Source organism: Oncorhynchus mykiss, chromosome 20, assembly GCF_057628025.1.
Source record: "Oncorhynchus mykiss isolate SJ-2025 chromosome 20, ASM5762802v1, whole genome shotgun sequence".
Lineage (NCBI taxonomy): Eukaryota > Metazoa > Chordata > Actinopteri > Salmoniformes > Salmonidae > Oncorhynchus > Oncorhynchus mykiss.
Genome location: NC_143041.1, coordinates 29,945,396 through 29,958,221, shown reverse-complemented (window position 1 = coordinate 29,958,221; position 12,826 = coordinate 29,945,396). Strand labels below are relative to the sequence as shown.

Below are 12,826 nucleotides of genomic sequence, written 5' to 3'. Positions count from 1 at the left end.
TTTTTTCCACTTCCTGTCTGACTGACGTGCCCAAAGTAAATGGCCTGTTACTCAGGCACAGAAGACAGGATATGCATATAATTGGTAGCATTGGATAGAAAACACTTTGAAGTTTGTAGAAATGTTAAAAATAATGCACAAGACTATAACACAATTGATATGGTAGGAGAAAATCCAAAGAAAACCCAACTGGATTGCAAACAGAGGAAGTTTTTCAAAAAGTAAGTGATTATTTAATCGCTATTTGTGATTTTATGAAGCCTGTGCTGGTTGAAAAATGTGTTGATGTGGGGCGCCGTCCTCAAACAATCGCATGGTATGCTTTCGCTTTAAAGCCTATTGTAAATCGGACAATGCATTCGATTAATAAGAATTTAAGCTTTTAACCGATATAAGGTCTGTTCCAAAATATTTAATATCCATCATTTGTGTGATTATTTTTTTAATTGCGCGCCCTCCAATTTCACTGGAAGTTGTCGACAGGTGTCCCGCTAGCGGCTATCCCAGAGAGGTTTTAATCTGACTTTGCAAAGCAATGTCAGAGTTCAGTAGTGCCATGAAGAGTGCAAAGAGAGTAGTACAACAAGGTCCCTGAGAGGCAGTACTAAGTGGTGGGCGGGTGGATATGGCTAATGCTGTGAGTTCAGCAGGGTTACAGTAGCTGGAAAGAAACTGTTCTTGAGCCTGCCTATGCGGGAACGTAGAGACCTGTACCGCCTGCCTGATGGTAGGGGGGAAACCATTTGTGGCATGGATGTGAAGGGTCCCTGATGATGCCTCAGATACCGCTTGCGCTGCAGGTCTATGATGGCAGGGAGCTGGGCCCCAGTGACGTACTGGGCAGTTTTCACCACCTGTTGCAGGGCATTCCGGTCAGCCACAGAGCATCCCCCAAACCACACTGTGGCACAGTTAGTTAGAATGCTCTCGACCGTGCAGCGGTAAAAGTTCACCAGGATCTTGGGAGACAGGTGGGCCTTTTTCAGCCTGCTCAAAAGGTACAGGCGCTGCTGACCCTTTTTGACCAGGGTTGAGGTGTTGATGGTCCAGGAGACGTCATCAGAGATGTAGGCACCCAGGAATTTGAAACTGGGCATCTGCTCCACCTCAGTGCCATCATTGAGAACTGGGGCATGGCTGCAGCTTTTAGACTTCCTGTAATCCACAATGACCTCCTTGGTTTTCTTTGTATTGAGGGCCAGGTTGTTGTCAGCGCACCATGCAGCCAGGTGTTTGACCTCCTCCCTGTAGGCTGACCCGTCATTGTCACTGATCAGCCCTACCACCATGGTGTTGTCTGCGAACTTTACGATGGTGTTGGAACCGTGTATAGGATCGCAGTCGTGGGTGAAGACGGAGTACAGGAGGGGGCTCAGCATGCAGCACTGTGGCACACCAGTGTTCAGGTTCAGGGTTGAGCAGGTGAAGTTGTCTAACCTGACAGACTGGGGCCTGTTGGTTAGGAAGTACAAAGTCCAGTTACAGAGAGAGGGGCTGGTCCCTAGCTCATGGAGTTTGGTGACCAGCCTAGAGGGAATGACCGTATTGAATGCTGAGCTAAAGTCTATGAACAGCATTCTCACATAGGTGTTGGTTTTGTCCAGGTGGGTCAAGGCAGAGTGTAAAGCTGTGAAACACCCACCTTGTACTTACTGTGTGTTTGTCCTCCGTAGTTGTGTGCCTTTCTTTGTTTGCTGAAATCCATACTTTTTCTTTAAACGTTCGTCAAACACAAGCATTGGCTGTTTGCTCATTGCTGTTGCTCTAAGATGGCAACTCAGTGCAAGTGCGCAGGTGCCAATTGAATCTCAACAAGAAAACAGTCAGCTGTGATATTTGGTTAACGTTTATTAAAAAAGTATGGACTTCAGCAAACAAAGAAAGGCACGCAACTACAGAGGACAAACATAGGTACAAGGTGGGCATTGCATAATTATTATAATTTTTTAAGTATTGACTATGGGCAAATCGATGTAGTCTGAGCTAGATTCCACAAAGCCTGCTCTCGGCCCCACTCCATTGGTGAAGTTTGTTAGAAACTTCCTTCCACTAAGGTTAAGCCTGCAGTTAACACTAATCTTTACAAATTGGCACTTGGTATTTTATTAGCATGCCTATTAGCTGTTGCAAAAGCAGCAGCTACTCTTCCTGGGGTCTACACAAAACATGAAACACAACACAGAATGACATAATACAGAACGTCAATAGATAAGAACAGCTCAGGGACAGAACTACATTCATTTTTTCAAAAGGCACACGTAGCCTACATATCAATGCATACACATAAACTGTCTAGGTCAAATAGGGGAGAGGCGTTGTATATCAGGCCTCTGATTACAATGAAGAGCAAAACGTGCCGGTCTGTTCTGGGCCAGCAGCAGCTTAACTAGGTCTTTCCTTGCAGCGCTGGACCACACGACTGGACAATAATCAAGATTAGACAAAACTAGACCCTGCAGAACTTGGAGTGTGGTGTCACAAAAGCAGAGCATCTCTTTATGACGGCCAGACCTCTCCCCATCTGTACAAGTAAAACTCCATATATTAAGCAACTAGATAATTTTCTGTGTTTTTGTCATTTACGGCCAGACAGGGGCACAGTCCACTTAAAGAACAGCTGTAATGGTTACAACAATACTCATCTGAGAGGATTAAAAGGAAAATAGCATTTGTGTGTGCATGTATGTGTGCATGTGTGTGAGCGACACCATACATAGCTGAACATTGACAGAGGATCAACCACTACTCACCTTTTAAGTAGGCAGCCTTGGCTTGTGCAATCTGGAACACACAAGCTCCAAATCATTTATCTCTATTTTCCACACTTTTAATACGTATTACACAATTTCTACACAACCGTTTGTGCAACACTAAAAAAGGCAATAAAGTAGGTGGCAGGTAGCCTAGCGGTTAAGAGCATTGGGCCAGTAACCAAAAAGTTGCTGGTTTGAATACCTGAGCCGACTAGGTGAAAAATCTGTGAACATACCATTGCGCACGGCTCCTGTAAATTGCTCTGGATGAGAGTGTCTGCAAAATAAACTTCTCCACCTGTAAAAATACTACAGTTTACTATAGAATACTATACTTCACACTGTAGTATCCCTCAGTCATGTGTATTATTCACGTAGAATACTATAGTAAATACGGCACTTTTTTAACTATAGTAAATACTATATAATTACATCTATCTACGGGTTATGGAAACTGTACTCTTTTAGTATTTCTCCAGCAGGTTTCCTCAAGGAGAAAGCCTCCTTCTATGTCAAAGATAGTAAAACAAAAACACTATAGTAAATTCTACAGTTACACCAGCAAAAACTACAGTACTGTATATTACAGTCTGCAGAAACACTGCAGTTTATACAACAGTATACTACAATCTGCAAAAACACAACATTAATTACTACAGTATGTACTACACATTTCTTTACTACAGTATTTATACTATAGTTAATTAACTGTAAATACTACAGTATGCTACAGTCTGCAAAAAAAAACTACAGTGAATAATACAGTATATAAATATATTAATACTACAGTATTTAGACCATAGTATAATCTAGTATTTTTTATGTTGGTTACACTGGCTGATTACTAAAGGTTTCTGTTGTGTGTAGAAACTGTGAACAACCATCAGAGCTAGGCTATACCCTCTGACAGAACAATCAGAGTAAAAATCTTGTTGGTGCTTAATCAAATCCTGATGGTAATAAATGTTACACTGCAAGGCCCATTGCGTCTAATTGGCTCTTAATTTGACATCTACAAATCATGAGTGGCATGGGGTGGTTGGGTTTGCGCCAGGTAGGGGGAGGTTTAGGCAGAGGTGAGGTGAGACTGAGTAATTGAGGACCCCTCGGTCTATGCGTCATAGTCCTCTCAAACAAGCCTACATGTTTAGGACCTGATTTGACTCAGTCTGGAGTAATAACTCACACACACTATGGAACGAGCCAGAAAGAAGTGCCTCCTTTGTATGGCATGTACCTGCCTGTGTAGCTTTTATTTTCGTTTAATGATGCTCATTTCATTTTCTTTCATTCCTACATCTATCACCACAGAGCACTTCAATCCCATGACGTTTAACATTTAACTACTGCTCCCTTTCATTTCTCATAAGTGCAAATTGTTTGCTGCTTTTTATGATAGTTTTATGATGGTGCCAACTTTCCAGTGTTTGGACTGACTCGTCACAACAAGCCATGGCAAGGAGGATTGATTGATGAGGCTCTAGAACCACTGGAACACCACAGCATTATAAGTGGGGTCCCTAGACGGCTGTTACATTCTGTGGTTTGGGGTAAAGATGACGAACATTCTGAATACAGAATCTATCAAATGCATTACAGTATACAGAGGACCTCGCTTATATTTAGGGACATCTGTGGCTTGTCCCTGGGGTTAAGAAGGAGATTTTGCATTTGACCATCAATGTATTGTTTTGTTGTAACGGGGGTTCCAACATTTCAGTAGAGTTTCTCTGAAACAAAAGTAAATTGTGAACCCTGTATCCTTGTGAGAGACAGAGAGACTCTCAAATAGCCAGTGTTCTCCGCAATGTTTGAATTATAGCATGTGAAAGTACTTGTCCTCCTATCGAGAACGCAGGGAAAATACGAAAGAGAAAAAATGGTAGGTGAATAATATTAGCTATAGAATAAGTCTGTTAGACCAAAATCAATCTCCCATTATCTCCTCTTTACTGGTAATTTATCAGACGAAAGGGCTCTCTAGGACTTAGACCCACTGTCTCTCTTCCACCCCTTTTTTCCCACCCTCTATATCCCAAATGGCACCCTAATCCCTATATAGTGCATTACTTTTGACCAGGGCCTATAGGGCTTCAAAAACACCACAAGGACCAGAGGATGTGTCATGTATTGTCATGTTGTGTCTTTCTGTCCTTTCCTTTCACCCTGTCTCCCTCTGCTGGTCGTATTAGGTTACCTTTTCTCCCCCGCTTTCCCCCAGCTGTTCCTTGTCTCCTCCTGACTACCTCGTCACCCCTTTTCCCACCTGTTCCCTTTTTCCCTCTGATTAGTCCCCTATATCTCTCTCTGTTTTTGTTCCTGTCCTTGTCGGATTCTTGTTTGTTGTGTTTCATGCCTGAACCAGACTATCGTCATGTTTGCTGTAACCTTGTCCTGTCCTGTCGGAATCTGCCGGTCTATCTGAGCCTACCTATGTTTGGTTATTAAAGAAGCTCTGTTTAAGTTAGTTCGCTTTTGGGTCCTCATTCACTCACCGTAACAGAAGAATCCGACCAAGAATGGACCCAGCGACTTCGGATCCTCTCCACTCAGCCGTCGAGATCCAGGGAGCGATGCTAGGCAGACACGAGCAGGAATTGTCTGCTGCTCGACATGCCGTTGAGACCCTGGCCACCCAAGTCTCCAACCTCACAGAACAGGTTCACCATCTCCGCCTCGATCCACCGGCCACTTCCAGGGCTTTCGAATCTCCGGAGCCCAGAATCAATAACCCGCCGTGTTACTCTGGGGAGCCCACTGAATGCCGCTCGTTCCTCACCCAGTGTGATATTGTGTTTTCTCTCCAGCCCAACACTTACTCCAGGAGCACTGCTCGTGTCGCCTACGTCATATCTCTCCTTATTGGACGGGCTCGTGAGTGGGGCACGGCAATCTGGGAGGCAAGGGATGAGTGTACTAACCAGTATCAGGACTTTAAGGAGGAGATGATACGAGTTTTTGATCGATCTGTTTTTGGGGAGGAGGCTTCCAGGGTCCTGTCTTCCCTATGTCAAGGTAATCGATCCATAACAGACTACTCTATTGAGTTTCGCACTCTTGCTGCCTCCAGTGGCTGGAACGAGCCGGCTTTGCTCGCTCGTTTTCTGGAGGGTCTCCGCGCAGAGGTAAAGGATGAGATTCTCTCCCGGGAGGTCCCTTCCAGCGTGGATTCCCTGATTGAACTCGCTATTCGCATTGAGCGACGGGTTGATCTTCGTCACCGAGCTCGTGGAAAGGAGCTCGCGTTCTCCGTTGCCCCCCTCTCCGCATTACTACCATCTTCCTCTGCCGGCTCGGGTGCTGAGCCTATGCAGCTGGGAGGTATCCGCATCTCGACTAAGGAGAGGGAACGGAGAATCACCAACCGCCTCTGTCTCTATTGCGGTTCTGCTGGTCATTTTGTCACTTCATGTCCAGTAAAAGCCAGAGCTCATCAGTAAGCGGAGGGCTACTGGTGAGCGCTACTACTCCTGTCTCTCCTTCAAGATCCTGCACTACCTTGTTGGTCCATCTACGCTGGACCGGTTCGTCAGCTTCCTGCAGTGCCTTAATAGACTCTGGGGCGGAGGGCTGTTTTATGGACGAGACCTGGGCTCGGGAACATGACATTCCTCTCAGACAGTTAAGGGAGTCCACGGCCTTGTTCGCCCTGGATGGTAGTCCTCTCCCCAGGATTCAGCGTGAGACGCTACCTTTAACCCTCACTGTCTCTGGTAATCATAGCGAAACCATTTCTTTTTTGATTTTTCGTTCACCTTTTACACCTGTTGTTTTGGGCCATCCCTGGCTAGTTTGTCATAATCCTTCCATTAATTGGTCTAGTAATTCTATCCTCTCCTGGAACGTCTCTTGTCATGTGAAATGTTTAATGTCTGCTATCCCTCCTGTTTCCTCTGTCTCTTCTTCACAGGAGGAGCCTGGTGATTTGACAGGGGTGCCGGAGGAATATCACGATCTGCGCACGGTGTTCAGTCGGTCCAGGGCCACCTCTCTTCCTCCACACCGGTCGTATGATTGTAGTATTGATCTCCTTCCGGGAACCACTCCCCCCCGGGGTAGACTATACTCTCTGTCGGCTCCCGAACGTAAGGCTCTCGAGGATTATTTGTCTGTAGCTCTTGACGCCGGTACCATAGTCCCCTCCTCCTCTCCCGCCGGAGCGGGGTTTTTTTTTGTCAAGAAGAAGGACGGGTCTCTGCGCCCCTGCATAGATTATCGAGGGCTGAATGACATAACAGTTAAGAATCGTTATCCGCTTCCTCTTATGTCTTCAGCCTTCGAGATCCTGCAGGGAGCCAGGTTTTTCACTAAGTTGGACCTTCGTAACGCTTACCATCTCGTGCGCATCAGGGAGGGGGACGAGTGGAAGACGGCGTTTAACACTCCGTTAGGGCACTTTGAATACCGGGTTCTTCCTTTCGGCCTCGCTAACGCTCCAGCTGTCTTTCAGGCATTAGTCAATGATGTCCTGAGAGACATGCTGAACATCTTTGTTTTCGTTTACCTTGACGATATCCTGATTTTTTCACCGTCACTCCAGATTCATGTTCAGCACGTTCGACGTGTCCTCCAGCGCCTTTTAGAGAATTGTCTTTTTGTGAAGGCTGAGAAGTGCACTTTTCATGCCTCCTCCGTCACATTTCTCGGTTCTGTTATTTCCGCTGAAGGCATTAAGATGGATCCCGCTAAGGTCCAAGCTGTCATTGATTGGCCCGCCCCTAAGTCACGCGTCGAGCTGCAGCGCTTTCTCGGCTTCGCGAACTTCTATCGTCGTTTCATCCGTAATTTCGGTCAGGTGGCAGCTCCTCTCACAGCCCTTACTTCTGTCAAGACGTGCTTTAAGTGGTCCGTTTCCGCCCAGGGAGCTTTTGATCTCCTCAAGAATCGTTTTACATCCGCTCCTATCCTTGTTACACCTGACGTCTCTAGACAGTTCGTTGTCGAGGTTGACGCGTCAGAGGTGGGCGTGGGAGCCATTCTTTCTCAGCGCTCCCTCTCTGACGACAAGGTCCACCCATGCGCGTATTTTTCTCATCGCCTGTCGCCGTCGGAACGTAACTATGATGTGGGAAACCGCGAACTGCTCGCCATCCGGTTAGCCCTAGGCGAATGGCGACAGTGGTTGGAGGGGGCGACCGTTCCTTTTGTCGTTTGGACTGACCATAGGAACCTTGAGTACATCCGTTCTGCCAAACGACTTAATGCGCGTCAGGCGCGTTGGGCGCTGTTTTTCGCTCGTTTCGAGTTCGTGATTTCTTATCGTCCGGGCTCTAAGAACACCAAGCCTGATGCTTTATCTCGTCTCTTCAGTTCTTCAGTAGCCTCCACTGACCCCGAGGGGATTCTCCCTGAGGGGCGTGTTGTCGGGTTGACTGTCTGGGGAATTGAGAGGCAGGTAAAGCAAGCGCTCACTCACACTCCGTCGCCGCGCGCTTGTCCTAGGAACCTTCTTTTCGTTCCCGTTCCTACTCGTCTGGCCGTTCTTCAGTGGGCTCACTCTGCCAAGTTAGCCGGCCACCCTGGCGTTCGGGGTACGCTTGCTTCCATTCGCCAGCGTTTTTGGTGGCCCACCCGGGAGCATGACACGCGTCGTTTCGTGGCTGCTTGTTCGGTCTGCGCGCAGACTAAGTCCGGTAACTCCCCTCCTGCCGGCCGTCTCAGGCCGCTTCCCATTCCCTCTCGACCGTGGTCTCACATCGCCTTAGATTTTGTCACCGGACTGCCTTCGTCAGCGGGGAAGACTGTTATTCTTACGGTTGTCGATAGGTTCTCTAAGGCGGCTCATTTCATTCCCCTTGCTAAGCTTCCTTCTGCTAAAGAGACGGCACAAATCATCATCGAGAATGTTTTCAGAATTCATGGCCTTCCGTCAGACGTCGTTTCGGACAGAGGTCCGCAATTCACGTCTCAATTTTGGAGGGAGTTTTGCCGTTTGATTGGGGCTTCCGTCAGTCTCTCTTCCGGCTTTCACCCCCAGTCTAACGGTCAAGCAGAACGGGCCAATCAGACTATTGGTCGCATCTTACGCAGTCTTTCTTTTCGCAACCCTGCGTCTTGGTCAGAACAGCTCCCCTGGGCAGAATACGCCCACAACTCGCTTCCTTCGTCTGCGACCGGGTACCAGCCTCCGCTGTTCTCATCTCAGTTCGCCGAGTCCAGCGTCCCCTCCGCTCAGGCTTTTGTCCAACGTTGCGAGCGCACCTGGAAGAGGGTCAGGTCTGCACTTTGCCGTTATAGGACGCAGACTGTGAGGGCTGCTAATAAGCGTAGAACTAAGAGTCCTAGATATTGTCGCGGTCAGAGAGTTTGGCTCTCCACTCAGAACCTTCCCCTTAAGACGGCTTCTCGCAAGTTGACCCCGCGGTTCATTGGTCCGTTCCGTATTTCTCGGGTCATTAATCCTGTCGCAGTTCGACTTCTTCTTCCGCGATACCTTCGTCGCGTCCACCCGGTCTTCCATGTCTCCTGTATCAAGCCCGTTCTTCGCGCCCCCGCTCGTCTTCCCCCCCCCCCCCCCATCCTTGTCGAGGGCGCACCCATCTACAGGGTCCGCAGGATTTTGGACATGCGTCCTCGGGGCCGTGGTCACCAGTACCTCGTAGATTGGGAGGGGTACGGTCCTGAGGAGAGGAGTTGGGTTCCCTCTCGGGACGTGCTGGACCGTGCGCTGATCGAGGATTTCCTCCGTTGCCGCCAGGTTTCCTCCTCGAGTGCGCCAGGAGGCGCTCGGTGAGTGGGGGGGTACTGTCATGTATTGTCATGTTGTGTCTTTCTGTCCTTTCCTTTCACCCTGTCTCCCTCTGCTGGTCGTATTAGGTTACCTTTTCTCCCCCGCTTTCCCCCAGCTGTTCCTTGTCTCCTCCTGACTACCTCGTCACCCCTTTTCCCACCTGTTCACTTTTTCCCTCTGATTAGTCCCCTATATCTCTCTCTGTTTTTGTTCCTGTCCTTGTCGGATTCTTGTTTGTTGTGTTTCATGCCTGAACCAGACTATCGTCATGTTTGCTGTAACCTTGTCCTGTCCTGTCGGAATCTGCCGGTCTATCTGAGCCTACCTATGTTTGGTTATTAAAGAAGCTCTGTTTAAGTTAGTTCGCTTTTGGGTCCTCATTCACTCACCGTAACAGGATAAAATAGAGAATAGCCCTTTCATCTGTTAATAGGGACCGGACCAATTGTTCCCCGCTCTCAGCCCAATTGCCCCTCACCCCCTCCTCTCTCTCCGTTATACATGTAATTGAGGCCCAGGTTTGCGGTGGAAGTGTAGGCCTGGGGAAAGGCGGAAGGAGAATTCCTATATCCTTTCTGGCCATGTGAAGGTAATTCACTACACCCTGAAACTTTCTGTTGAGATGAATTCTCCCACCCACCCTTCCCCCCTCCCACCGTTCTCTCTTCCCCCAACCCTGCTGCTCCCACTTCCCTTTATCCCTTTTCTTAGAGACAATGTGTTTTTACAACAAGTAATTACAGGGTTAATGACTGATTTGATGGGCCCGTGAAAAGAGGTGTAACCTCATTGTCAGGCCGTGGTGGAAAAAGAGTAGTGAGTTCAGTTGGTTGAGCTCTCAAGAGGTCGGTAGGGATTAGGGTACTTGTGGCCTCTCATGAGCAAAGGCGGAAAGAGGATCCCCTCTTTTATTCTGCTTTTCTCAAATTCTCATTCAAATGTTTCTTAGTTATTTAACTCAGTTGTCTTATAGAAGGATGTGTTATTTGCATTTGCATTGATTGTTGTTTTTCTTTTCTTTTGTTTTTACATTCAACACTTTTTACCAAAATGAATATGTGTACTGGAGAATTTTGAAATGAAGGCACACAACTACAGTACAGATTTTTACAGTTTTCTGTGTTCGTAAACTGTTGTCATGTTGTAACATGTTACACAGCTATTAGGTTGCTTTATATAGCTACAGATGAATAGCATACATTATAACAATATTATTAATTGTTTTTTTTTTACTCACCATCACAATTTAAATTATATCACCACCAAAGATTTGGTTGGTGGCCCAACATTGTTTATCTCCATTGATCAATACGTGAAGAGTAATTTAAGAAGTTGAATTAGGAACCCCTTTGGCAACCCTTTAGACTAGATATCATAGCCATGCATTTCAGGAATAGTGTCAGGCATTACATGCATTTGATCAAAGATACAAATGTACAGTGCCTTCAGGAAGTATTCAGACCCACATTCTGTTACGTTACAGGCTTATTCTAAAATGGATAAAAAATGAATACATTTCAGCAATCTACACACAATACCCAAAAATGACAAAGCAAAAATAGGTTTTAAGAAATATTTGCTCATTTATAATAAAAAAAACTGAAATATCACATTTACATAAGTATTCAGTACCTTTACTCAGTACTTTGTTGAAGCACCTTTTGCAAGTGACTACAGCCTCGAGTCATCTTGGGTATGACGCTACAAGCTTGCCACGCCTGTATTTGGGGAGTTTCTCCCATTGTTCTATGCAGATCCTCTCTAGCTCTGTCAGGTTGGATGAGAAGTGTTGCTGCACAACTACTTTCAGGACTCTCCAAATATGTTCGATTGGAGCATGTTTTCATCAAGGATCTCTCTATATTTTGCTCCGTTCATCTTTCCCTCGGACCCGACTAGTCTCCCAGTCCCTGCCACTGAAAAACATCCCCCCAGCATGATGCTGCCACCACCATGCTTCATTGGACGGATGGTGCCAGGTTTCCTCCAGATGTGACACTTGGCATTCAGGCCAAAGTGTTCAATCTTGGTTTCAGCAGATCAGAGATTTTTGCTTGCCATGGTCTGAGAGTTTTTAGGTGCCTTTCGGCAAACTCCAAGCGAGCTGTCATGTGCCTTTTACTGAGGAGTGGTTTCTGTCTGGCCACTCTACTACCATAAAGGCCTGATTGGTGGAGTGCTGCAGAGATGGTTGTCCTTCTGGAAGGTTCTCCCATCTCCACAGGGGAACTCTAGAGCTCTTTCAGACTGACCATCGGGTTCTTGGTCATCTCCCTGACCAAGGCTATTTCCCCAATTTGCTCAGTTTGGCCAGGAGGCCAGCTCTAGGAAGAGTCTTGGAGGTTCCACACTTCTTCCATTTAAGATTGATGGAGGCCACTGTGTTCTTGGGGGATCTTCAATGCTGAAAAATGTTTTAGGTACCCGTTTTAGGTACCCTTCCCCAGATCTGTGCCTCGACACAATCCTGTCTCGGAACTCTACGGACAATTCCTTCGACCTCATTCCTTCGACCTCATGTCTTGGTCTTTGCTGTGACATGCACTGTCAATTGTGGGACCTTTAATAGACAGTTGTGTGCCTTTCCAAATCATGTCCATTCAATTGAGTTTACCACAGGATGGACTCCAATCAAGTTGTAGAAACATCTCAAGGACGATCAATGGAAACAGGATGCACCTGAGCTCAATTTCGAGTCTCATAGCAAAGGGTCTGAATGCTTATGTAAATAAGTTATTTCTGTAGGGGTTTGTAATAAATTTGCTAACATTTCCAAAAATCTGTTTTCACTTGTGTGGGGTATTGTGTGTTGATTGCTGCATTTTTAAATTGTTTATTTAATCCATTTTGGAATAGGGCTGTAATGTAACAAAATGTGGAAAAAGGCACTGTACATAATGTTTTTCATTTTCTTACTTAACCTTTATTTAACTAGGCACCTACATGTATGTCTGAAATACATTTAAGGAATTACATGCATTTTAGCAATGATGCAAATGTATTTACGTAACGGTAAATAGACTGAAATGTTATTTTTTTTGTATCGGAAACCATCTTGGCTAACCGTGGGGCAAAACAATTTACTTATTTACTTACTCACTTTTCTATGCTAGAAATGAAGGCTGTCTCCAAATGAGTAAGGTGAACGCACGTGCAGTGACCTCTCTGAGGCGGTTACAACTTTTGCTTGGTGGGGCACAGCCGGTAGCTCCACATGGTTTAGGAGGAAGGAAAGAGAAGAACACATGACAGACACAAACCAAAACGACCCTGCCTCTGCCATCTCTCCATCCACCTGCCACCTCTAGAACCCACCTCCTCTAGAACCACCCCAATACCAGAG

The 12,826-nt window shown here is 46.4% G+C and overlaps 1 non-coding gene across 1 annotated transcript; it reads left to right on the top strand.

The window, feature by feature from the left end:
- The first annotated feature begins 3,205 nt into the window (after nt 1-3,205).
- LOC149974558 (U7 small nuclear RNA) lies at nt 3,206-3,258 on the top strand. Its single transcript, XR_016489657.1, has one exon. It is a non-coding gene; the product is annotated as a U7 small nuclear RNA (small nuclear RNA).
- The last annotated feature ends 9,568 nt before the right edge of the window (nt 3,259-12,826 follow it).